This window comes from Oryctolagus cuniculus, chromosome 2 (assembly GCF_051225735.1).
Source record: "Oryctolagus cuniculus isolate XC-2025 breed Fujian yellow rabbit chromosome 2, ASM5122573v1, whole genome shotgun sequence".
NCBI classification, from domain to species: Eukaryota; Metazoa; Chordata; class Mammalia; order Lagomorpha; family Leporidae; genus Oryctolagus; species Oryctolagus cuniculus.
In genome coordinates this window covers 182,505,469-182,532,126 of record NC_142868.1, presented here as the reverse complement: position 1 = coordinate 182,532,126, position 26,658 = coordinate 182,505,469, and the positions used below count along the sequence as shown (strand labels likewise).

General features: G+C 52.2%; 1 protein-coding gene and 1 long non-coding RNA gene across 8 annotated transcripts in view; one reads left to right on the top strand and one right to left on the bottom strand.

Annotated features, from left to right (window-relative positions):
• EFR3B (EFR3 homolog B) overlaps positions 1-26,658 on the top strand; it is a 136,882-nt gene that overhangs the window by 62,247 nt on the left and 47,977 nt on the right. The gene's annotated exons all lie outside the window — the stretch shown is intronic.
• Positions 14,445-26,034, bottom strand: LOC127489426 (uncharacterized). Its single transcript, XR_016229545.1, has 4 exons — positions 25,549-26,034; positions 23,321-23,551; positions 22,549-22,694; positions 14,445-17,670 (listed from the first exon to the last, which is right to left on the bottom strand). It is a non-coding gene; the product is annotated as an uncharacterized LOC127489426 (long non-coding RNA).

Here is a 26,658-nt window from a genome sequence, read left to right as displayed (position 1 = left end):
ATCTTCAAATACTGCAAACTATAAGCAAATGTTGCTCTGATGTTCTCCCTAACATGTATTTGCTTATGTGGTTGGAATTCCTAATTTTACATCATTTTGTCTTCTAAATTTAAGTATCTTCCCCGCCTTCCCCCATTAATAAGAGCTCCCTGGCTGCCCTTTTCTCAATGTATTTCTGTGTTTTGTGGTTGACACATAATAATGGTGCATATTTATGGGATGCCATATGATGCTTCAATGCATGTGTACCTGATGTAGTGTTCAAATCAGAGTACGCATACCGTCTCCTCAGACATTTGTTATTTCTTTGTGGAGAAAACATTCAAAGTCCTTTTGTCTAGATTTTTAAAAAAATATACAATAGGCCGGTGCCACGGCTCACTTGGCTAATCCTCCACCTGGGGCACCAGCACCCAGGGTTCTAGTCCCGGTCAGGGCGCCGGATTCTGTCCCGGTAGCTCCTCTTCCAGGCCAGCTCTCTGCTGTGGCCAGGGAGTGCAGTGGAGGATGGCCCAAGTACTTGGGCCCTGCACCCCATGGGAGGCCAGGAGGAAGCACCTGGCTCCTGCCATCGGATCAGCGCGGTGCGCCGGCTGCAACATGCCAACTGTAGCGGCCACCTGGGGGGTGAACCAATGGAAAAAGGAAGACCTTTCTCTCTGTCTCTCTCTCACTGTCTAACTCTGCCTGTCAAAAATAAAAAAAAAAATAAAAAATATACAATATACAATCACTACCCTGCTATGTGATAGAATACAAGCTGGCTGCCATTTTTTTAAATGTTTATTTTCATCTACTAGAAAGGCAGAGCAACAGAGAAAGAGATGGAGAGAGACAGACAGGTCTCCATATGTTGATTTTAATCCCCCAGTGCCCACAACAGGCAGGGCCCAGCCAGGAGCCAGGAACTCAATCTGGGTCTCCCACGTGGATGGCAGGGGTCAAGTGCTTGAGCCATTGTCTGCTGGCTGCCTCCCTATGAGATGCAGGCTCCCTAAGCAAGGACTTAGCCTGCTGCACCTCAGTCCTCACCCAAGCTGCTGTTTGTTTGTTTGTTTGTTTTTAAGATTTATTTGTTTATTTTGAAAGAGAGGGAGAGACAGATCTTCTGTCCATTGGTTCACTCCCCAGATGGCTGCAATGGCCAGCATTGGTCCAGGCTGAAGCCAGGAGCCAGGAACTTCATCCAGGTCTCCCACACAGGTGGTAAGGGCTGAAACACCTGGGCCATCTTCCTCTGCTTTCCCAGGCCATTAGCAGAGAGCTGGATGGGAAGTGGAGCAGCTGGGACTAGAACTGGCGCCCATATGGGATGCTGGCAATGCGGGCAGCAGTTTTACCCACAACACCACAATGCCAGCCCCCAGGCTGCCATTTTAATGCTGTGTAACAGTCCACTGAATGGATCATACTTCACTTTGTACATCTAGTTCATAGAACTTTGAGTATTATAGCCCTTAGAGAAGTTCTTGGTGCTCAGAGCTTTCTTTTATCTTGGGAATTTTCCTGGACCGTAGCCCTCAGAAGGGGCTGATCTAGGTGTGCGAACATTTCAAAGACCTGCTCTGCGTGTCTGCTTTCCACTCGTGCCCACAGTCCTCCTCGCAGCTGGGAGAGCACCCACCTCCTCGTACCTCAGAACCTCCGGAGCCTGAGGTTTCCCCCAGTCTGTTCTGATCTGATAGAGAAGTATGATTTTTCACTCATGCTCTTCCTTACGAGTGAAGTTACAGTTCCTATTTTTTTTTAACTATTTGCCTTTCAATGAATTGTCCCAAGTGTGAGTGCTTTATTTATTGAGTGTATTACTCATTTACCTGTCACTTGCCCTATGTTCCATGTTGAAAGGAAGTGGATGTACATTGTCAGCTGTTTGTAGAGTATCAGCTGTGTGTGGTGCTACAGGGCATCATGTGGGAGACAGAAACCTCACAGGGAGGGCGTTTGGCCCAGCAGTCAGGACATTGGTTAAGATACCCGTGTCCTGGGGCCGGCCGGCATTCTGGCATAGCAGGTAAAGCCACCGCCTGCAGTGCCGGCATCCTATGTGGGCACTGGTTCAAGTCCTGGCTGCTCAACTAGCTCTCTGCTATGGCCAGGGAAAGCAGTAGAAGATGGCCCAAGTCCATGGGCCCTTGCACTCATGTAGGATACCTGGAAGAAACTCCTGGCTCTTGGCTTCAGATTGGCTCAGCTCTGGCCATTGTGGCCATCTGGGGAGTTAGTCAGTGAATGGAAGACCTCTCTCTCTGCCTCTGCCTCTCTGTAACTCTATCTTTCAAATAAATAAATAAATTTTTAAAAAGAATAAAAAGACAGCCATGTCCCACATCCAAGTGCCTGGGTTTGTTAGCCAGTTCTGGCTCCTGACTCCAGCTTCCTCCAAGTGCAAACCCCGGGAGGCAGTGGTAATGGTTCAAATAATAGGTCCCTGCCACCCACAAGGCTCCTTGGATTGAGTTCCTGGTCCTCCTAGCCATTGTGGACATTTGAGGAGTGTCTCTGTCTATCTAATAAAAATTGTTTAAGAAGTACAAAACTACACAAAAAATTTGCAGGTTAAAGTCTTTTCTGTCAGGACTACAGTTTAAATGGGCAAGCAAGTTGTAAACACGGAAAAACTAAATGCTACCCAAGTTATGTTCCACAGAATTTTGTAAAGTGGGGTGGAGTTGCTCTTCCAACAGTCAGTTGGTTGTATCTTTTTTTTCTTTCTTTTCTTTTATTTGACAGGTAGAGTTACAGACAGAGAGAGAGAGAGAAAGGTCTTCCTTCTGTTGGTTCACTCCCCAAATGGCCACTACGGCCAGAACTGTGCCAATCAGAAGCCAGGAGCCAGGTGCTTCTCCTAGTCTCCCATGTGGGTGCAGGAGCCCAAGCACTTGGGCCATCATCTTCTGCTTTCCCAGGTCATTGCAGAGAGCTGGATCGGAAGAGGAGCAGCCGGGACTAGAACCCTGTGCCCATATGGGATGCTGACGCCGCAGGTGGAGGATTAACCAAGTGAGCCACAGCGCTGGCCCCTTGGTTGTGTCTTTAAGTGGGAGGAGTTAAGATGAGGTAGAGCCATTGGAAGAGCATCTGAGGGGAGCAGGCGTGGGTGTGGGGGTGAGAGGAGAGGGGAGGGCGGGCATGCAGGGCAGAGGCGGCCTTGAGAGCAGGTGCAGGGTGGTGGGCAGGGAGAAGACTTGTCCACTCGGGAGAGGTGGGGCAGCTCTCCGGCTTGGGCAGACTTGATGTGGAGAACATGTGATGGGTAAGGAGAAGATGCTAGGACGGGCTGTTGCCTATCCTTGCGAGCGGCGCGATCTAGCGAATGTTTCCAGCCAAGGACTGATTTGCTCAGTTGTTTTGGGGAAGTGAAGCTGAGGCCTGCACAGAATGGAACGAGGGCGTGAAAATGAAGAGAAGCACAGGACCAAGAGACACCTGTGCAGCCCCAGGTGGGGGCCTCAGAGATGAGGAAACTTGGGACCACAAATGGCAGTGGAAGATGTTGGCCCCTGGTACAAAGCTCTGGGGGGAGGCAGTGGATAATGTGGATTGAAACAAACAGAATCCTGTGGTGCATCAAATGTGAGTTGTGCAAGCGATATTAAAAAAAAATTAAGCCATCACTTATGATGCCAGCTTCTTATATTGGCGTGCAAGTTGAGTCCCAGCTGCTCCATTTCTGATCCAACTTCTTGCTAATGGCCTGGGAAAGCAGTGGAAGATGGCCCAAGTGCTTAGGCCCATGCACCCACCTGGGAGACGAGGAGGTAGCTCCAGGCTCTTGGCTTCAGATCAGCCCAGCTCTAGCTGTTGTGGCCATTTGAGGAGCGAACTAGGGAATGGAAGATCCCCCCCCCCCGCCCCCCGTATAACTCTGCCTTTCAAATAAATAAATCAATAAATCTTTTTTTAATATAGGTAGTAAGTAACCTAGAACTACCAATTTATTGTAATCTAACTTGTTCTAAAGATGATTTGGGTCACATGGTTTATACATACACGTGCTATGATCAAAGAAAACCTAAAATGAAATGGAATAAAGTAAAGAATTAAATATTTCAGAAAGAAAAAAGAATACAAGAAGGTCTAGCTGCAAATTCGGTTTCGTGCTTCCTGCAGGCGAAGTTAAGAAAGGAAGTGTTTACAAGCTCACTAGTGTCTCAGTCTGTTTTCTGTTGCTAATAGCACATTCCACAGACTCGGTAGATGGATTATAAACACAAGAGGTTTATTGTGGCTCCTGGTTCTGGTGGAAGGTGGAGGGACTGTGCCTGGTGACAGCCTTCCTGCTGGCAGAGCTCCGTGGCCGCACAGGGTATCACATGGCAAAGGCAGGGAGTGTGCTGGAGACCTGGCTGGACTGGCTTGTGCAGCAGACCTGCCCCCAAGATGACCTTTGAACTGATTGGTACCAGGAGTGACCTCGTCCATTCCCGAGGGCATTGCCACATCACTTCCTTCTGTTCCATAATGGGGGTTAGATTTCAACCTGAGCACTGGATTAAGATGGCGGAGTAGGGAGGGAGCTTGCTGCTTGAGTCTAGAAGATAGTTTTAAAAAGGTGGAAAGAGTGCAGTCTCAGGGAAGAGTTAGGGAGAAAACAGCAGAGGAAACTCGACACAAATTGGAGGAACACACACAGTGGACCTGCATGGAGGGCAAGGATGCGCACAACTTAGGATCCCAGCAGCCGAGAGCCTCTGCACCAGCGTTGGAGAGTGAGGTGAGATCAGACTGCAGCAGCCCAAGCCACTGGTGATAGAGCTGCAGGAAGAGCCTGGAGGGAATCCGGCTTGGAGCCCCATGGGGGAGAGTGTACCCACCAAACTAGAGGAGAAAAAACAAGGTGGGGGCACATTTCCTCTCTCCCAGATCATCCTGCAAAGGCGTCCTGTAACAAGCTGACAGAGAGCAGGCGCCAATTTGGACATATGTAGCAGCTGTGCCAGCTCATGTCTACGCCCAGCAACCAGCCAAGTGGAGACTCCTGAGACTGGTGGGGAGAGCAGACAGGGAGCTGGGTGCTCGGGACCGCGGGAGGCTTGTGTGCCGGGACTGTGAAAACACAGGGGCTTCGTGGGAGGACTCAGGGTGTGGCTGGGACTCTGGGCAGTCGCTGTGGGAGGCTCCACTCGCTCAGGGCTCCCTGGTTTCCTGGCGAGGGACATTGCTGGGGAACCTGAGCTCACACTGAGGACTGCACAGAACCTTTGTGGTCCTTATCAGCAGAGAGGACGAGTAATATACTCACTGGGGCTAGAACCCAGGCACTGGTCTCCTTCAAGGAGAGGAGCTCAGCTCAGTCTACACCGACAGACCAGAAAAAACCTCCCCTCTGAGTAAAATAAATAAATAAATAAATAAATAAATGGAGATTTACCATGAGAAACCTGGGCATGCCTCCTCAGACACGCCCTCCGCCCTGGAGCACTGGCCACCCCCACCGTACACCACTAGTTATTCCCTGGAAGCAAATACTCCACTAACCCAGACGTAGTCTAAAGATAAATGCCGCCACAGCGGAAAAAACAAGAAACCAACAAGTATCTCCACAAATGCTGAATAACAAACGCACCAAATCAAGAAACAAGAATAAGGAAGACAACGTAGCACCCCAAAATAACACAACACCTCAGTACTAGATTGTGAAGGTGACGAGATTGAAGAAATGCCAGAAATGGAATTCAAAACATTGACCATAGGATACTTAGAAGTAATCAGAAGCAAATGCACGAACTAATGAAATCCACACACGACTTGAAAGATAACTTTTCCCACGAAATTGAGATCTTAAAGAGAAATCAAAATGAAATCTTGGAAATGAAGAATTCAGTAGAACAAATAAAAAATACAGTGGAGAGCCTTAAGAACAGAATTGGTGAAGCAGAAGGAAGAATATCTGACTTAGAAGACAAAGCACAGGAAATGATACAGTCAGAGCAAACACAAGAAGAAATTAGAAAGCTAAAAAACACTGTTGGGCATCTACAGAATACTAGCAAATGATACAACATACAGGAATTCCTGAAGGCATGGAAAGAGAGAGAGGATTAGAAGGCTAAAAAAGTGAAATAGTAACAGGAGGGGTCGGTGTTGTGGCACAGTAGGTTAATCCTCTGCAGTGCCGGCATCCCATATGGGCACTGGTTCTAGTCCCATCTGCTTCTCTTCCGATCCAGCTCTCTGCAATGACCTGGGAAAGCAGTAGAAGATGGCCCAAGTGCTTGGGCCCCTGCACCCACGTAGGAGACTGGGAAGAGGCAAGTGGCTCCTGGCTTCAAATTGGCGCAGCTCTGGCTGTTGCGGCCATCTGGGGAGTGAACCAGCAGAAGGAAGACCTTTCTTTCTATCTCTCCCTCTCACTGTCTGTAACTCTACCTCTCAAATAAATTAAAAAAAAAAAAAAAAAGTCTTTAAAAAAGAAAAAAGGCCGGCACCACGGCTCAATAGGCTAATCCTCCGCCTGCGGTGCCGGCACACCGGGTTCTAGTCCCGGTTGGGGCGCTGGATTCTGTCCTGGTTGCTCCTCTTCCAGGCCAGCTCTCTGCTGTGGCCTGGGAGTGCAGTGGAGGATGGCCCAAGTGCTTGGGCCCTGCACCCACATGGGAGACCAGGAGAAGCACCTGGCTCCTGGCTTCGGATCAGCGCAGTGCACCGGCCGCAGCGTGCCAGCCGCAGCAGCCACTGGAGGGTGAACCAACGGCAAAAGGAAGACCTTTCTCTCTGTCTGTCTCTCTCACTGTCCACTCTGCCTGTCAAAAGAAAAAAGAAATAGTAACAGGAAATTTCCCCAACTTGGAGAAAGAAAGGGACATCCAAGTACAGGAAGCACATAGAACTCCTAATAGACATGACCAGAAAAGATCTTCAGCACAACACACTGTAATCAAACTCTCACAGTAAAATATAAACGAAAGACTCTAGAATGTGCAGGAGAGAAACGCCAGGTTACTTTCAGAGGATCTGCAATTAGACTCACAGTGGACTTCTCATCAGATTTCAACCTGACTTTCAAGGGAGACAAACTACATTCAAGCCACAGCAGTTAGCACCTAGGAATTTTTTTTTTTAATGCAACTGCCTACAACAAATAGTTTTTTTAGGAATGCTAAGATCTGAAAGGCATTCATCCTAAAAGAGAAGTCATAAATATTCATGTAATAGAATTTTCTGTTGAAAATATATTCAACTTTCTTTCTGTCTCCCTCTCACTGTCCACTGTGCCTGTCAAAAAAATATATATATATTCAACTTTATCTGCTGTATACCAGTGTGTAGGGTATCAAGATGCATCCAAAAGTAAGGGTGTGGGTTCTCATGCTTTCTTGTGAAATTGCCTTTGGCCCTGTTCTGGTTGCCTTCCCGGTTTGCCCTAAGGGTCTCACTATTGTTATTGTTTAATTGAGGGAGAGACCTTCCATCTGCTGGTTCACTCCCCAGATACCCATAGCAGCTGGGGCAGGGAGGACCAACACCAGGAGCCAGGAATGCTGTCCAGGTCTGCCACGTGGGGAGCAGGAAGCCAATTACTGCTGCCATCACCACTGCCTCCCGGAGCCACGTTAGCAGGAAGCTGGAATTGTAAGCACTCCACCCCGGGCAGTCTTTGGAATAGATTTATCTGGTCCCAGGAGCTCTTCCTTAGTGTGCAGTTCCTCTGTAAAGCTCAGTAAATCAAGGGAGGGCCAGATGTCCCTGTTGTTAGCAGAGCTAACACCTCCGTGCTGGCCTCTGCCTGAGAGCTCTCACAAGAACTCAGGGCGGAACTCCCCATCAGAGGCACTGGTCACCCCTATAGCCAATGTCCTCATGTTAGGCTTAAATTGAGATTTTGGGGGGAGGAGGGAACTTCAAGCCTTGAACAAAGAAAGGAATACCCAGTCTACCCTTAGACCCCGGGCAGATGGGGAGCCAACCCTTGTCCATTCCAAAGGAAACACACGGGTCCCCATCACTGACCAATCAAATGAAAGCCAAGCATACTGTGGACCAACCAGAGGCCGCTGCGTGAGTGGATCACACACTGCTCATCCCCAGCGTTGGACCCTAAGAGTCACTGCCTTCCCTCCCTCGGGGAGTCCAAGAGTTGCGTAATCGCTGCCTGGCCCCTTGCTCAGAGCTTTGCAGTTAATACCGAGGTTTTCCCACCAGCCCAGTGTCTGTGACCGGCCCACTGTGCCCCGGGTGAGCAGACCCCGTTCTGGGGTTCTGTTGAAATTCCTCCATCTAGTTTTAGGATTGCTCTTGATTAGAATCAGGAGCTGGAGTTGGGACTCGAACCCAGTACTTGGGTGTTTTAACCACTAGGCTGATCACCGGCCCGCAGAGGGGACTGCCATCACCCCGACGACCTTGAGCACGTCCTTGTCTCCTGGGGGCCCTTCACAGGGCCTGTGTCCTTGTCCTCCCTGCACTGGGAAGGCGAGAAGAGCACCCAGACTGCGAGGAGGTGGCGTCTTTATTAACCCCTTATGCCACTCTAATCCTTAGGTGGTGCTCAAACGTGCCAGTGTTTGCTGCGCGCCGTGCCGTCCGGTAGCTCAGCTGGGGACAGCCCTCTGGAGGTGTCGTCATCTCCGCGGTCCAGCGATCCGGAAGTGCAGGAGCTTGCCCAGGGTCGTGCAGCTGGTTCAGGTCCGTTCACCCGGTTGCCTCCTGAGCAAGTCTTCACAGAGCCTATGTGAGATCAAAACCCTGCTTTTGCACCTGAAGGCAGTTCCCCGTGTCTTACGCCAAACAAATTCACTGTAGCAGGAAATCCAGACTGACTATTTTAGTAGATTTTACGTTCATTTAGCTGTGACTTTACATCTAGGATGTGGGTTATAGGAAGCCCTTATCGGGCACCCACATGTGTAAATTCAGCACTGTAACACATGTCTGTCTATAAATCTGAGAACTGGGATTCCAGGATTCAAATGCTAACTTACTTATTTATTTATTTAGACAGAGTTACAGACAGAGAGACAGAGAGAAAGGTCTTTCGTCCGTTGGTTCACCCCCCCAAATGGCCACTATGGCCGGCGCGCTGCACCTATCCAAAGCCAGGAGCCAGGTGCTTCTTCCTGGTCTCCCATGCGGGTGCAGGGGCCCAAGCACTTGGGCCATCCTCCACTGTCTTCCCAGGCCACAGCAGAGAGCTGGACTGGAAGAGGAGCAGCCGGGACTAGAACCGGCACCCATATGGGATGCCGGCGCCACAAGCGGAAGATTAACCAAGTGAGCCATGGCGCCAGCCCCTCACATGCTAACTTTCTCATGACTGTGCAGAAGGATCTAGAAAAAGGCCAGCATTTGGGATCCAGGGGTCTTAGGTTTTTGGCTTGGCGGAGCTCCCATGCTGATCACAGCTATCCAGAGACACCCCTGTCCATGTCCCTACTTTCTTTTTAAGTGGCTAATACTTGAAGTAATTATAAATGACAGCGTTTAGAAAGACCTGGTCTGAGGATCCCTTCACGGGGAACCACTAGCAGTGGAAGGGGTGCAGCCCCGGCTTCTCATGGCTCCCACGGGATGGACGTTTCTAGAGCTGAAGCCTGCGGGGACAGTCCTGAGCTCTGCCACCTCCCCCCAGCCTCCTCCACGCCCCACTGTGTCACGAGCCTTGCTTTTGTTTTCTGTCATTCATTTCTTCACACAATGGATCTGTGAGCCTCCTGGGGCCTTGGGTCTCTATTTTAATCAGCTTTGCTTACCCGGCGTCTTTCAGAGGACTTTGGTGTGTAGTACAAGCTCAGATGTTTGCATTGAGCTGTAAAATAGTTGCATGTGTCATTCATCCATTCATAATACACGCGTGGATACGTACATGGCAGCCCACGTTAACAGACTATCAGTGATGAGGGGCGGGGGATTTCTCTAGGGTCAGAGAGAATTCTGTAGTGACAGCAGCAATATTTTGTCATCTTAATGTGCCTTCCCACATTAACCATAATCCCATGTAAATAAACAACCATTTGACCGTCCCTCCCCATTTGCAGGTGTTAGTTGTAAGAAATAGCCGCTCTGCTGACCTGCTGGCCTGCTGGCGTGGTTAAGACATTCTCACGTGTTTCCTCCTGGGTTTCGGGGGCCCAGGGTAGATGTCTCTCTCTCTCTAATAATAAAGGTCTAATAACAAAGGTCATTTAGCGGTGTAGTTCTGAGTGAGTCTTTATTTTGATCCCACTCACACAATTTCTTCCACAAAAGTGAGATTAAAAGGTCCTCTGCGGCAAAGGCCGTGAGCATCCGTTCTCACTGCCTGGCAGCGCCTGGCCAGAGGTTCTTGATAGAGCACGGCGCAGCCTCGCGCACCTGCAGTCCGGGAGCCAGAGAACCGGGCCAGTGTGCGGGATGAAGGCGTGCGGACCTGGGCTGCAGGTCTAAACCGGAGCAGAGGAGGGGAGAACAGCAGAGGCCTCCTGTCGTCATCCGGCTCCCAACGTGTGTGGTCCTACCAAGCACTGGTAACAGCAGTGAACCCCAGGGTTGCTAGAATCGTCCTCTTCTCCCCCTGGGGAGGAGCAGGCTAAGTGTTCCGGAGAGACGTGGGCAGGCTGGGCATCCAGTACCGTCCATGCTTTATCGAGGGCATCGCTGGATGGGGCGGGGACATGGCCATCAGGGCCGTGGGCATCTGGGCCAGATTCTCAACCTCCCACGGCTTGAGTTCCGCCATCCGTCCACTGGGAGAGCCGGACTGGATGGGCTTGGCAGGCTTCCGGCTCCTGCAGCCTGCACGTGGCTGAGGTGGCAGGGACGGCTGGTGACCGGAGCAGGTGCTATCCAGAGGGCCCGCTGGGAACGTAGGCTCTGCTCTGTGTCAGTTTCCTTGTTGGGAAAGCAGGGATGAGGATCCCTTTGTTAATTCAGTCTGTCCTGGGGTCCTGTCCAGTGGGGTGGCCCGAGCTGAGTAGGAGGCTGAGAGCCGAGAGCTGCCATTCTTGCTTTGCATACATTCAGGTTTCACAAAAATCCTGCATAGTGGGTGTCTCTTTCCCCATTTCCTCTCCTGTTTTCAGATAAGAACAGTAAGGTTCAGAGATGTTAAATGCCTTGCTCAGGGTCACCCAGCTTATTAAGTGGTATAGGCAAGAACAGAACCAGGCTTGTTCTATTGCATCCCACATGGTTTCTTTTTAAAATGCCATTACCATGGCCGGCGCCGCGGCTCACTAGGCTAATCCTCCGCCTAGCGGCGCCGGCACACCGGGTTCTAGTCCCGGTCGGGGCTCCGGATTCTGTCCCGGTTGCCCCTCTTCCAGGCCAGCCCTCTGCTGTGGCCAGGGAGTGCAGTGGAGGATGGCCCAGGTGCTTGGGCCCTGCACCCCATGGGAGACCAGGAAAAGCACCTGGCTCCTGGCTCCTGCCATCGGATCAGCGCGGTGCGCCGGCCGCAGCGCGCTGGCCGCGCTGGCCATTGGAGGGTGAACCAACGGCAAAAAGGAAGACCTTTCTCTCTGTCTCTCTCTCTCTCACTGTCCACTCTGCCTGTCAAAAAGAAAAAAAAAAAATGCCATTACCAGTTGGCCTACATCAAAGTTTAAAACTTTTGTGCATCAAAAGGTACTATCAGCAGAATCTAAGGCAACCCACAGAATGGAAAAAAAAAATTTGCAAGTAATATATCAGATAAGAATTTAATATCCAGACTATATAAAGAATGCTTATTGCTCACCAAGCACAACCAATTTTTGAGGTAAAAATGGGGAAAGGACTAGATTAGACATTTCTGCAAAGGAGGTATGGAAGTGGCCAACAAGCACATGGAGAGAGGCTTCATGTCACAAATCATTCAGGAAATGCAGATCAGAGTCACAGTGACACCACCCGTCCATTGGGATGGCGTTGGAGAAAATGCAGAAAGTAACAAGTGTTGGCGGGGACGTGGAGGAATTGGAATCTTTGTGTAAAGCTAGTGAGGATGTAAAATGGTGCAGCTGCTGTGAATAAAAAAAGCAGTACGGTGACTCATCAAAGAACTAAAAATAGAATCCCCATATGATGCAGCAATTCCTCTTCTGCGTATCTAGGGAGAAGCATAGAAAGGTGGGAAGGAAGAGGTATTCGTGTTCACAGCCTGCACGTTATTCGCAGTAGCCTAAGGCAGAAGCAACCCAGTGTCGCCAGCAAATGAAGGGATAAGCAGAACGTGGCCGAGGTGTCCAGGACTCCCACTCCGAACGTGGCCGAGGTGTCCAGGACTCCCACTCCGTCTCAGAAAGGAAGGAAGTCCTGCCACCTGCTGCCGCCCTCAGGACGTCATGCTGGGTGAAAGGAGCCGTTCATAACAGGAAGAAAACTGCACGATTCCATGAGGCCGGGGTCCCTAAAATAGCCCAATTCATAGAGACAGAAACAGAATGGAGGCCTGGGCGAGGGGAGAAGGGGGCGCTGCAGTGTAACAGGACCTGTTTCGGTTTTGTGGGAGTTGACCCTGCTCTGCACCGGTGGCGCGATCGGATCATGTTGACGACTCTAGCATCCGTCGCCACGTTGCTCAGGGGCTTCTAAAAAAGGAAATGCAGAAAGTGACCTCATTTTCCTGGATCTCTGGGAAGCTCCGACTCAGATTAAGAGTCTCATTAAATTGCCATTTTTAAAAGAAAGACAGTTCATACAAGAGCAAATAAGATTAAGGGCATGTCTGTCCCTGCGTCTTGTGAGAATGGCTGGAAGGATGGTTATCGAATTTGGAGGATATATTTGGGATGGTTTGAATCAATGGCAGATGCCTGTTCACCTCGACAGGGTCTCAGGAAGTCGTCCTTCTGAGCAGGGAAACTGAGGTACCACAGGGGACCCCGTGCAACTGTCAGTGGTGGTGGTAGGGAGAACCTGACGTTGCCACAAAAGACTGTAAATGTGACTTCAGCGTCAGCTGCACCTGAGCTGTGAGGGTCGGCACCTGCAATTTCGAGTTGGCTTTCGACCGGGCTGCCTCTAGGTTTGGGCAGTTCCAGACGCCTACTCTGAAGTGAGAAGCAATATGTTTTATTGATTAAAAAAAAGTAGCTAATGCCACCAGCAAGACACCTTATAATCACTGCACAGAGACCAGCCCTGAAAGAAACCCATGATAACAGTAACATGGTTATTTTCTGGATGATAGGCTCATGATTCTAATTTTCTTTTAAAAAATTTTTGTATTTTTCAGTTTCTATAGTGAGCATTTTAATGGCAGAACATAAATACAAATAAACGTATTTTCATCACCAAAGGCCTGATGGGCAGTTACCTGGAACCTTCTAATTACGTTTTAGAAATGATTATTCAGGAGGACATGCAAGAGCAGGTCTCTATAGATAGAAATCAGATGGTGGTTGGTGGGGGGCTTGGCTGGAAGGGGCAACATTGGGGGGGAACCTCTTGTTTGGGTGGGAGTTCCACACGTGTAAACACAGTTGTCAGAACTCAAGATACTGATCTCTGAAGATCTGTGCATTCTCCTGCATGTTAATTAGGTTGCAGTCAAACAGTAGGAAGCCCAGGGAAGGGAGGAAACGTGTCCCAGCCATCATGGGCTGTCTTGCAGTGCGGCAGTGGGTGTGCCGGGAGACAGCCCAGGGCCTGTGCCAGCCCGCACCAGGGCTCCTGCCCACAGCCCAAGACGGTCCACAGCAGCCTTGTGAAAGGGCTTATTGAGAGCCGCTGGGCAGAGCCACACGCTACAGGGCAGTTTCTGTGCCGAGCGGCACACGGAGGAAGCTCACTTGGGAGGCCCAGCCCTGCAGCAGCTGCGAGGCCGATGGTGCCGCCAGGGCAGTGGGCAGAGAGCCCGTATACGGGGGCCATCTGCATGTGGGGCCTGGCTTGCGAGCACTGTCAGTGGCATGGCTGCCTCTCATGGGACCTGGTTGACAGACAAAGCTGGGCCGGCCCAGGCCTCCAGCAGTGTCCCTGCACCAGCACCGGCACGGCTGTGGGACACGGAATTGATTTTTCCGCTTCCTCCTCGGGGCTTCTGTGACCTCACCATCCACAGCAGTGTCACTCTGCTGAGTGCATGGCCTTCGGTGGCCTTGCTATTCTCCTGTCTCTTAATAACATGCTGGCTTGTGGCAGCTCTGCACTCTTGGGCTGTATCTCTCAGGCCCAAAATGCGTTCTTTCTCCAATGACTCATTTACGTAAGTCCGAGTGTCTTCTCCTTTGCAAACCAGGGGTTAAGTGTGGAGCCCCTGCAGTGGCACAGCCCTGGGTTTGAATCCAGTTATCCCATTTAGCAGTTGTGTGACTTTGGAGACGTTGTCTTCGTGTCCCAAGCCTCTTTTCCTCATTGTAAAATGGGGACAACAGAGCCCTCCTCAGTGTTGTCGGGAGAACTAAACAAACACGCCTCAAACCTCCCGGGAGTCGGAGACACACCGTGAGAACGGACTGATTGCCGGCTGACGCGGATGTCGTAGGCCAGGAGAGCTTGTAGCTCGTGTCTGACCGTCAGCCGGGGTCAGGGAGGAGTCTCCAGGGCTCGCTGAGGGCTGCTGCTTGCTCTGTGCGTCTGCAGTGGGCAGGATCAGCTTGGGGGACTTCGTTCTTTGTGCAGATGTACCCAGAATGCCTCTAGCCTGCTGCATTAAAAATGGGTCTTGGCTCTGCCTGGCCTGCAACTGACTTGGCATTTTGAGTAGGGCTCAGCCTGGCCCTTGTTTTTGCAGAATTCTGGTGCTTGCTCCTGATTCTGTCTTGCATTCCAACAGCGTTGCTGCTAAAATTTTCCCATTGGCACCACGACCGCGCTGGCCCTGACCGGACGTCTTAGCTGCCCTGGGCACGGCGCCTGCCTTGCGTGCTGGCGCTCTGCTCTAGCTGCGACAGACTCTCTGATTGTGTATTTGGGTGTTTAAATGATTGATCTTGGATTCTTAGCCTTTAAAAGTCTGCATCTTATCTGTTAGTTTGTCTGTGTATTTTAAGCACTTACACTTGCTCTCAACCCATTTGGCTCGACAACAATGAAGCCGGTTTCTATATTTGATTCTGTGTGTTCATTTGGAAGGCGGGAGGTGAGTAACCTTGCTTTTTATAGGCTGGCCGGGGGTCACGGCAGGAAACGGGACATATCTTGGGCAGAGGCAAAAGCATTCTTGTATTGTAGATCCCAGATCCTGCCTCCTAGTCCTTAGCTCCAAATTTCAACTAAGTCACCAATGAAATTTCCAGTACTGTTGTTCTCATGTGATAAATTCCACTCTCTCTTCTACAAGCAGTTTCAGGGTAGGAGTTATTTATCAGAATGCTTCTTGTTCCACATAGTTCATGTGTACTTAAAAAAAACCTCAATGTGCCAAGTACAGCATCGAGCGGGTATTCTGATGAATGAGTCACCACAGGACCCCGGATCAGCTGACGGAGAGCTAACTGTACACATTAGCAGTCATTCTTTCCTGCTTCGCTTTCATTTATTGGGGCTCCTGAGGCTTAAACGGCCCACTTAAAAGGAAGCATGTCCTCCCTTAAATGTAGCCAAAATATTAGATTGATAACCAATATTTATAAAGTAAATCCCAAACAGATTATAAAATAGAATACCAACAATTCTGTCGTGGGAATTCTGTCCTCAAAGCTACACAACACATGCAGGGTCCTGAGGCCACAGCTTGGGGGCAGAAGGTGTCAGGTCCACCTCAGAGCTCAGTCCTTGCTCAGGTGTTTAGCACAGCGGTTGGGATGCCCACATTCCATCCCGGAGTGCCTGGTTTCAGTCCCTGTCCCCTTCCAGTTCCACCTTCTTGCTGGTGTACACCCTAGGAAGCAGAAGATGATGGCTCAAGTACTTGGGTCCCTGCTACTCTTGTGGGAGACCCAAATGGCTTTGGCCTGGCCTGGCTTCAGCCATTGCAGGCTTTTGATGAATGAACCAGTGGGTGGAAGATCTCTTTCTGCCTGACTCTCTTTCTCATTGTCTCTCTGTCTTTCAAATAAATTTTAAAAAAGTAAGTTCAGGCTGGCGCCACAGCTCACTAGGCTAATCCTCTGCCTGCGGCACCAGCACTCCAGGTTCTAGTCCCGATTGGGGCTCCAGTTCTGTCCTGGTTGCTCCTCTTCCAGTCCAGCTTTGTGCTGTGGCCCGGGAGGGCAGTGGAGGATGGCCCAAGTGCTTGAGCCCTGCACCCGCATGGGAGACCAGGAGGAAGCACCTGGCTCCTGGCTTCAGATCGGCGCAGCGCACTGGCTGTAGCAGCCATTTGGGGGGTGAACCAACGGAAAAAGGAAGACCTTTAACTCTGTCTCTCTCTTTCACTATCTAACTGCCTGTCCAAAAAAAAAAAAAAAAAAAAAAGTGCAGCCCTAACTTAGTGCAAATTGGGTCCCAAGGGCCATGGGAGCAGCCTGCAACCCCCAGTTATCACACTGTGGAGGTGAGGCTGCCAAAGCTGTGCACTCACCCGGGTCTAGTCCCAGACAGCCCCTGTGTTGCTGCTTCTGTCAAATGAGAGATTCGGGGAGCGTTCGATGATGCTTCTTAGGCCAGCAGCCAATGAAGCAGAGCTTGTGCCTTCGCCCCTCTCATGGTCATCCCAGGGGAAGCCTGATGGCGTGGCCCTGTGCCTTCACCTTCTTTGTCCTGTCCCTGCGGTGCCCTCGGGCTCCTGGCCTCCATCTGTGGTTGTGGGGGATCAGCTCTGGGCTGTTTCCAGCCCACCCATGTCATACACTGACCCAGGGTGACCAGGCAAGGGCTGCGAGGCTCTGTCTGCAGCCTTCTGCCGGTGCCCGATTCTGAATGTCCCCCCAGCGGTCCCCTCCGCTGCCACCTATTCGATGCCCTCCTGGGTCAAGGGGCAGGGTATATCTTCGTCCCTCCTCGATGGTCTCTGATGTCATTTCCTGGGGGTGGGGCAGACGCCAGTCAGAAGCTGCTGACTTCCTGTCCCACCTACTTAGCATCACTGTGGCCTGGAGTCCACATGTGCCACCCCCCGCCCTGGTTTGCCACAAGCCCAAGAGGACACTTCTGGTTCCAGCCCTTGCCTTGCTTCCCTTCCAGATGACAACTTTCTTAGTGGCCTCCTGGGAGGGTCCGTGCAGGCCTGTCCATCTCACCCTGGGCAGCAGCTCCCTGACACATTCTGACAGCACCAGGAAAGGTGATAATGGCTGTTATTTAGTGGCCATGACAGCTCTCCCCTCTTGGCCTGGCATTTGAGGGCACTTCTCCAACTGGCTGCTTCCCCAAGTCTCCCCATGTCACTGACACGGATCTGACGGGCCGCCGCCCCGCTTCTCCAGGACACGCCCCCGCGCCCGGCTCCTCTGTGCTCCTGCTGGCGTTGTCCCCAGTGCCGGGAGCACCTGCCTTCCTCTTGGCCCATCTTGGAGCGCGGCCTGTCGCAGCACACGGCCACCCCGAAGTCCCAGCTCGCGCTGGCTCATGCCACGGGTGTCACTTGCAGGGGACAGTGCCTCGTGTGTTTCTTCTCAACTTCCGCACGTCTGATGTTCACAACGACTTTGTGCGTGTTGTGTATGTGCACGCGCGTGCGTGCACATGAATAAACGAAACGGCTTCCAGGTCTTTAATCAGCTCCTTGTCATCAACGTTCCAGCGAGAAGAGAGCTGAGCAAGTTCTGAAAACAGCCTTTGTGTGTGTGTGTCTGTGTGTCTGTGTGTCTGTGTGTGTGTGAACTCGAGGATTCCAGACCTTCCAACAGAAAATGAGTCTTGTCAGTTTTTGCGAGGAGTTTTGGCCTGAAGGGAAAATGGGAGAAACATTAAAATTTGTATTTATTTTAAACTCAGTGAGTAATGCATGAAACATTTCTGCTGGGGAAGGGAGCTCAGCTGGAGGAACTAAGGCTCCGAGCGAGGGCCGCCTGAGAGAACGCGCCGTGATGGGGCCCGCTTCCTACACCTGCAGGGTCAGCGCGGCAGCCGTGAGCCACGTGTGGCTACGGGGCACTTCACTTGTGGCTCGCGTGCCTGAGAAACTGGAGTCTTGAATTTTATATTTGATTCTGTGTGGGAGAGAGCGCGCTCCCGTGTACTGGTTCGCTTCCCAAATGTCCACAACAGCTGGGGCTGGACCAGGCTGAAGCCGGGAGCCAGGAACGCAATCCAGGTTTCCCACTTGGGTGGCAGGGACCCAACTACCTGAGTCATTGCCTGCTGCCTCGTAGGGGCTGCATTAGCAGGAAGCTAGAGTTGGGACCCAGAGCCGGGACTCAAACCCAGCGACTCCCCAATGTGGGATGCAGGCGTCATGTGCTAGGTCAAATGCCTACCCCACCACCACCACCAAAACTGGATTTTTAATCTTATTTAAAAATCTTACTTAAATGGTTACAAGTGGCAGCAGCTACCATACTGGGTGATGCAGCTCAATTCCCACATCCCCTCCTCCTGACGTCCCTACCCCCAGCTCCAGTGTCCTTGCACGTGCCTGTGAGGACCCTCACTGTGCTGTGGGCGACCCCAGGTCTCCTGTGTGCATGTACACTGTGTTTTACCTATGCTGACATACACACCACATTTGTGGACCACGCATGTTCTCATGCCATACACAACATGCATGTTCCCCAGGTGCCCTTTGGATGGGCTCTGTGTCTGGAGAGCTGTCTGGGGCGGTGCTCACAGCTCGGCTTTGTTCACTTCGGCGGCTGCACGGTGGCCTTCGTGTGGCTGTGCCCAGGTCTATGCAGTCAGTCCTCCGCTGAGCATTTAGGATGCTTCCAAACGACACCCCCGAAGCTGTCTCCGACCTGCTGCCCGGTGCGCGTGAGCTGGTGCAGAAGCAGAGCCGTGGGGTTTCGGAGCCGCGGGGAGGAAGTGTCAGTGTTCCCTCTCGGTGGCCCTGGCCCGAGGCCACCGTGGGGGAGCCGTTCCTGGTTTTATAGAAAGCTGGCAGCTTTGTCCCGCTCTGATCTCTGTTTTCACTCCGCATGCCGAGAGGCTGAAACCTAGATTTTTATCAGACAGGCTGCCACGAGCGCTGAGAACACGCAGACATTAATAACCATCTGAAGACTGAGGACGGCAGGCAGCAGCAGCCGTCATCTGTGGGCTGAGCCGAGTGCGCACGGGGAGAAGCTGGAATGCTCAGTGCCTCGCTTTAGAAGCCGGGCTCCACCGCCTGGGCTCACGACACCATCTTGGGGCGCGGGGCTCCGAGAACAGGGCTTCAAGTCCCGCAGATGTGATAACCCCGGAATATTAGGAGTTGAGCAAAGAGTGGAACAGATTCGCGGTTTGATCTGCACCGAGCCCCTTTCTGAATGGGCATAGCAGGGAAACTGGTGCCAATTAAAGTGACAGGAGGAGGAGAAGCTGTCACTCACTTCCGGTGGCCATAGTGCGTCTCATCCAGGGCTTTTGGTTCTTGTCCTCTCCCAGTTTCACAGCATGCTGAAATTAAGATCATTAAAGGTTCCACACCAGGGTTTTGTCCCCAGCGATGATCGGGGGCTTGTGCTGGTTTAAAAATTCAATATTGGAGGAATTGCTGATGGCTGAGCTGAGATTAAAAAGCAGAGGAGGAAAGTGGAGAACAGCAGGTAGCATCCTTGCAGTTAGCAGTGTCCCTCCGGCAGCTGGGCTCCCCCGAGGTTTGGCAGGAACGGCCATCGTCCGACAGAGGAGAGGAGAGAGGAGAGCAAGTGGAGCAGGTGCAGGAAGCAGAGGCTCACGGGGATGGACGCTGGCAGTGAGGCAGGCGGACAGGCCGTGAGGGTTCACACGCAGAACGGGGGGATTGGTGACCACCCAGCTTTACAAGAGGTGACAACAAAGGAGAAAACGCACCACGCGTTCATTCTCCACCAGCCCACACTGTCCTCCCTTCTGCACACCCCTGTCCTAATTTAATAGCATTTCCACATAGTTAGCACCTGTGTAGTGTAATCTAGTCCCCAGTTTGCAAGGGATGGGTTCCAAGATACCTGGGAGAGGCCTGAAACTACAGTTGGTACTAAGCCCTAGAAGAGTATGTCCCATGTTTTATCCTGGGCACGTGCACCTGTGGTAAAACTTAATTTCTGAATTAGGCACATCGCTTAAGATTAACAGCAACCAGTACGGAACAGGACAGGTGTGGTAGAAGGGCCAGCATCGACACTCTTGCTCTTGGGGCCGTTGTTAAGTAAATCATAGCTGCACACAAGCACCTACCTACATGGTCAGACTGATGACCGAGACGGCTACTAAGTGAGCAGCAGGTGGGTGCTGCATACAGCATGGATGCACTGGACAAAGCGATGATTTACATCCTGGGAGGGCGCAGGACAGCCCCGTTTAAAACCTGTGAGTCGTGTTTTTCTGGAATTTTCTATTAGGATCATGGTTGACCACAGGGAAGAGAAACTGTGGAAAGTGAAGCTGCAGCTATGGGGGGCCACTGTGTACCTTTCTCATTAAATCCTCCGTCCCAGGGACTTTCCCAGGTTGTCTTCAAAACTCTGCCGGTGCAGCTTGCACTCGAATTATTTCTTCAGATGCATTTCGGCCAGCTGGTCGAGCTTCACTCCTTTGCTTGTAGACATCGTGGCAAAGCCTTTTCTGTGCGTGTAGTGAGCAGACACCCAAACCCAGAGTGGCAGCGATGCCGGGAGGCCCTCTCCACGCTGACTGCGCATTCTGAGGCAGTTCTCACCGACTGGCCCCGATCTGCCGCCTTCCTGGGGCGGACCGCGCACGCCGCCCCTCTGGTGACGTGGTCTTCTGGGTCCTGTCGTTCCGCCCATCCCAGCTCCCGGGGCGGGAGGGGCTGAGAAGCACCGCCGCAGTCGGGTTTCCCCGTCTTCGCCTCTAGTTCTGAGCGTTTGGCTTCTTGCGCCCTGTGCTGTCGGCCGTGGCTGTGGGTGGTTCTTGTTCGGCTTGGGCCCATCTGGCCTCGCCTTTCTGCTGTCTCTCGCCACCCCCTCCCCAGCTCTGGCCCTGATCTTCTAAGCCTTGGTTCCTGCTCCTTTTTCTGTAGGATCTTCTCTCTTCTTTCCCATCTAAGCTTGCCTTCCTCCAGCCAGACTCTGGATTACTCTTCCTAAGACCCTCTTGCTCCTCTTCCCCAAGGCCCTTGGGTGACTCCTCCTGCCTACCAGGTAGAGGCCCGGTCCCTTACCTGGGCAGCCACAGCCATAGCGCAGGGCTGGGACAGCCTGTCTGAGCGCACATGGTTCTCAGTCGCTCACAGGGGCTGAGCTCCGGGACACGCTGTTGGCTGTGCCGTAGCAGACAGAGCAGTGTCTCCATTACGATGCGCGTCCTCTTGGGAGTGACAACATTGAGGATTGTTCTTTAAAACCTGGCTTGTGCGAATGCCGTTGAAGCTGTTCGGCAGTCTTCCCGTGTGCCCACTGTTCTGAGAAGAGCTGGGTGCTGGGTGCCAGCAAGGAGCTCCCGGGCAAGTTCAGGTCCAAAGCCGCTGCCGGGGTGGGGGGGGCCCTGTGCACGTTGGTTTTCCTTGCCTGAACTTCACCCCTCCCCACCCTTCCCCTGCTGGGCCCATGTCCCCGAGGCTCTGCCTACATTCTGCCTCCCTGGGAAAAGAGCATGAGGTGCACACACCCTCGCTCCAGCCTCCGTGACGGACGTGTCTTGTGAGAGACATCGTACCCAGTGCCACTTGTGTTCTGCGTATCAACTGTGCCTGTTCTCTCCAGCTACACCGGAAGAGCCTGACAACCACTCCGCAGGCCTTGTTAACATTTCATCTCCCCGGTTAGCCCCTGGCACCGTGGGGACCCGTGATGGGCTCAGTGTTTGTCAGAGAACCTCATTACGCTCTCCAGCTGTGGGGCTGAGGGATGGTGGGAGAGGCCCTGGTGTGATGCTGGCTCGGTCACCCCCTCTAAAAGGAAACATCTCCATCACCATAATATGCTGACTATGAAAGAAACTGTTGGCCGGCGCCGCGGCTCACTAGGCTAATCCTCCGCCTTGCAGCGCCGGCACCCCAGATTCTAGTCCCAGTTGGGGCGCCGGATTCTGTCCCGGTTGCCCCTCTTCCAGGCCAGCTCTCTGCTGTGGCCCGGAGTGCAGTGGAGAATGGCCCGAGTGCTTGGGCCCTGCACCCCCATGGGAGACCAGGAGAAGCACCTGGCTCCTGCCATCGGATCAGCGTGGTGTGGCGGCCATTGGAGGGTGAACCAAAGGCAAAGGAAGACCTTTCTCTCTGTCTCTCTCTCTCACCGTCCACTCTGCCTGTAAAAAAAAAAAAAAGAAAAGAAAAAAAGAAAGAAAGAAAGAAAAAGAAACTGTTGAGGCAGGTGCTGTGGCGTAGCGGGTACAGCCACCGCCTGCAGTGCCAGCATCTCATATAGGTGCTGGTTTGAGTCCTGGCTGCTCCACTTCCAATCCAGCTCCCTGCTAATGCGCCTGGGAAAGTAGTGGAAGATGGCCCAAGTGCTTGGACCCCTGCACCCATGTGGGAGACTGGAAGAGGCTCCTGACTTTGGTTTGGTCCAGCTCTGGCCATTGTGGCCTTTTTTGGGGAGTGAACCAGTGGGTGGAATCAATCGATCTCTCTCTCTCTTTCTCTCTTTCTCTGCACCTCTGCCTTTCAAATAAGTAAATCTTAAAAAAAAAAAAATAGAGAAAAGAAACTTAAATTTGAAATACAGAGTCCTATGTAGTTACCAAGAAGCGCACAGAGAGATCCCAGCTACCCTTCACCCGGCCGCCTCCAGTGTTCATGTCCACGTAACTGTGGTTCATTAACGCCGGGAGCTTGGCATTAGAGCAATCCTCCACGCTGGTCCAGGTTTCACAAATTACACGTGACTCTGAAAAAAAATAACGCAGCCTGGAAGTGGCCTTCTTCTGCCTGAGCACGTGCTGTGCCCGTCCCTGCCTGAGGCATCTGCTCTGACTGCAAATCCGTGTGTGCACCGTGGCTCTCGGGCCGCAGGGCCTGCCCCACGCTGCTCCTGGCTCCCCGGCGACCGTGGGCACGTCATGGCGCCTCTTTGAGCTTTGCTTTGCTTGTCTGCGCCCTGACGGTACTAACCTCGGGGGATTAACGTAAAGTGCCCAAGTTAGGCACATAAGTGATGGACACGCAGGAAGCGTCGGCATCTTCTCCCTGCGTGGACAGCAGAGACTTCCGATACTGTTTAAAATTAGTCTCCTCGGACACCTTCCCATCCCGTCCCCAGTTTCCTGAGCAGCCCCGTTTCTGTGCGTGGATTGCATTTCATTGGTGTGAGGCTGAGGACGCATTCCACGGGCCTGGCAAATACATTCTTGTTTCTATTTTGATTTTGATCTGGCAGCAGGACGAGACGCCCCCGGGCAGAGACCTCAGTTCTTTGATTTTTACAAGTCAAACAAGAGCCTAGGTTTGATGCCGCTTGCAAAAGCAAGAGCAGCCTTACCTTCCGCAACGATTCAATGAAGGAGTGTACAGTACCTGGCGTGGAGAAACTCAAGACGCGTTTGTGTGGCTGCTGGTGCTGGTCCTGGTCCTGGTCCTGCCCCTCCGCTCCTGTGCCCACACAGAGCCCCATCTTTGGGCTTCTCCAGGGCAATGATCCGTGTCTCTTCGCACTCCTGGCACAGTCAGAAAGTGAAGACGGAAGGCTTCCAGGGCCAGTCTGGCCTTGTCATTGCATTTTTCCCACCAGGCCTTCTTTTCCCTAAGCTGGGAGAGATTGAAATGATAATTATCACAGCAACACTGGTGATGGTGGAGGTGGTGGTGATGGGGATGGGGGTGGTGATAAGGAGAATGGCAACGGTGAAAGAGCAGTGCTGGGCCGGCGCTGTGGCTCACTAGGCTAATCCTCCGCCTGCGGCGCCGGCACCCTGGGGTCTAGTCTCGGTTGGGGCGCCGGATTCTGTCCCGGTTGCCCCTCTTCCAGGCCAGCTCTCTGCTGTGGCCTGGGAGTGCAGTGGAGGATGGCCCAAGTGTTTGGGCCCTGCACCCCATGGGAGACCAGGAGAAGCACCTGGCTCCTGGCTTCGGATCGGTGCAGCGCGCCGGCTGCAGTGGTCATTTGGGGGGTGAACCAATGGAAAGGAAGACCTTTGTCTCTCTCTCTCTCTCTCTCTCTCACTCTCACTCTCACTCTCACTCTCTCTCACTGTCTAAATCTGCCTGTTTAAAAAAACTGCTTACTGTGTGCCTGGAACATTTCTAAGAATGGCCCCAGTGTAGGGGGCCGGCGCTGTGGCACAGTAGGTTAAAGACAAGGCCTATAGCGCCGACATTCCATGTGGGTGCCAGTTCGAGTCTTGGTTGCTCCATTTCCCATCCAGCTCCCTGCTAATGCACCTGAGAAAGCAGCAGAAGGTGGCCCAAGTGCTTTGGCTTTTTAGCCCGGTCATTAACGACCATTTTGGGAGTGAACCAGTGGATAGAAGCTCTCCTCTATCTGTGTCTCCTCTCTCTCTCTGTAACTCTGCTTTTCAAGTAAACAGATAAATATTTTTAAAAAGAACACCCCCAGGGTTACATTATCTGGTCGTCACCATCGCCCTAGACTTCCTTATTCCCATTTTGCAGACGAGTAGGCCAAGGCGCATGAGAGCGTGAGTGGTTTGCCTAAGTGTGTACAGCTCTAGCTCTGGGGTTTGAAGCCAGGCTGTCTGGCTCTTGAAAATGGCTGAGATAAATTTTTCCTACTGTCAGTGGTCCCAAGAGGCAGAGAATGGAAAAACATTCTGTTTATTTTTGTCTGTTATTTGCTTGGAGAGAGAGAGATCCATGCCTCGGGAGGCCTACAGTTAATAAAGAATAAAGCCCTGACATCAGATCAATCAGACACATTTCTCTCTCTCTAAGTCCCCGTCCTCAATTAAGGTGGCAATCAGATTAACCAAGGTGGGCCACCAGGCCGCGAGGAGCCGCAGAAGGTCAGGTTTATCTGAGACTTCAGACAGGTCCCACCCCCCCGGCTCCCCGGGGGAGAATTCAGCTGCGGCTTCACTCCACTTCCAGTAGGGTCTGTCTGGAAACTCGGACCCTGCCCTTCCCCACACTCATTTTCTTCCCTACCTCCTCTTGGTCTCCTCGATCCTGAGTCTTCCCCGGATGACAAGAGACAGGCCCTGGCCCCCGCAGACCCTCCCGCCGCCGCCCGCCAGCCCTGCAGCCCCACGCGCACTCTGTGTCCTTATCGCTGATCGGCCGGGCCGGGCTCCGCCTGTAGGAGCCCCAGCTCTGATCACCCAGGGCGATTGCGGGCTCACTCGGAATCATGGAAACAAACACACACAAAGGGGGTGATGCAGTAAATCAGGGTCCGGTCGAAAGGTGGAATAAGAAGTAGCTGTTGAAGTGAAACAGATGTAGTCGGAAGCTAAGGGCTCGCAGTGCAAGAAGAACATGGGTTTCAACACTCTCCTGTAGGCTCCCAACGTGGTTTGTTTTCAAAGTGTGCGTACACACACACACTAAAGCTAGAACAAGTAGACCAAGGGTTTAGTGGCTACCTCCAAGTAATGTGATTCTGTGATGTTTATATCCTTTATTCCCCCCCATATTTTACGAATTTATTCCCATGAGCATGTATTCCTTCTAAAAGCAGAAGCAAGGAAAAAGGGAAAAAAGAGAAGAGGGAACATTTTTTTAATTTCTTAAGCTTGTCCTTGTAGAGGGCTGTTGATTTTTTGCATCTTGAATTTGCCAGTACTTACCGGGTCTCTCTGCCCCTAAGGATGTAGCTCAGGTCTCACCTCTTCCAGGAAGCCTTCCTGGACTCATCAAAGATGTCTTCAGTTCATGGACTCCTGGTTCTCATTTGGGCACATCATCAACTTGAAGCGTGTGAGGGTCTCACGCAGAGCTTGTATATTTTAAACTCTCTTCTCTTCACACAGCACCCAGTGACTGCTGCACAAACTGCCGGATCCCGTTGGCTTCAGTTGGGCGAGGCTGGGTCCTCCGGGGAGGCTCTGGAGTTGGACTTCTCTTCCCTCTCTCTTCTCTCTCTCTCTTCTCTCTCTCTCTCTCTCTCTGTTTTGTTCCCATTTCCTGCAATTCACTTGAAAGGGGTGTCTGTGCCATTAGCCCTGGAGTGAAATTTGCTGTCAGTTGTTTACAAAGCATTCCAGCGGCTTTGGCAGGGATGATCGGGCCAGCCCTTGTCTTTACAAGAAGATTGTAAAGCTAAGAAAATAAATATGAACTATTTTGGGCAAAAAGACATTTTTCTTGGTGAATGGGGATAATGGAGTTGATGTTTATACAAAGGAAGCCAAGGGCCAAGGGGAGGCGGTGACTTCCCTGGGTCTCACGCTGATCAAAGCCAGGTGAGCCTGCACATGGTGCCGGCTTCCCTGGAGTCCCGCTGGGCCTGGGCTACTGTACTGGGCTCAGGAGGAAGAGGAGCCAGAGGCATTTACAGTTGATCGGGGGTGGGGGCAGGTGAGTCCACTTGAAACAGCCGAGGGGAAGGATTGGTAAGGAAATACAGTGCACAGGACGGGCGGGGTTCTTGGACGGCCTCCAGGGAGCCACAGCAGGTGTCAGGTTGAAAGGTCGGCCTTGAAAGGCGGTGATGAGCCAGGCAGGCGGCCCGGCTGTGCAGCCGGCTGACTCAAAGCTACACGCGGAGGACACTGAAGCTGGGGGACTGGCCGGGTGGGGGGTGGGGGGGTAAGACCAGATGTCAAGTGTGGAGGAGGCGTCCGGCCTGGTGGCTGTGGCAGAGGAGAGCTTGGGATGAACTTGAGAAATGGCTGGGCTGTGTTTCAGGGAGGGCGATGCGAGCTTCCGGGAGGGCTCGTGTGCAGCCGCGGGACAGA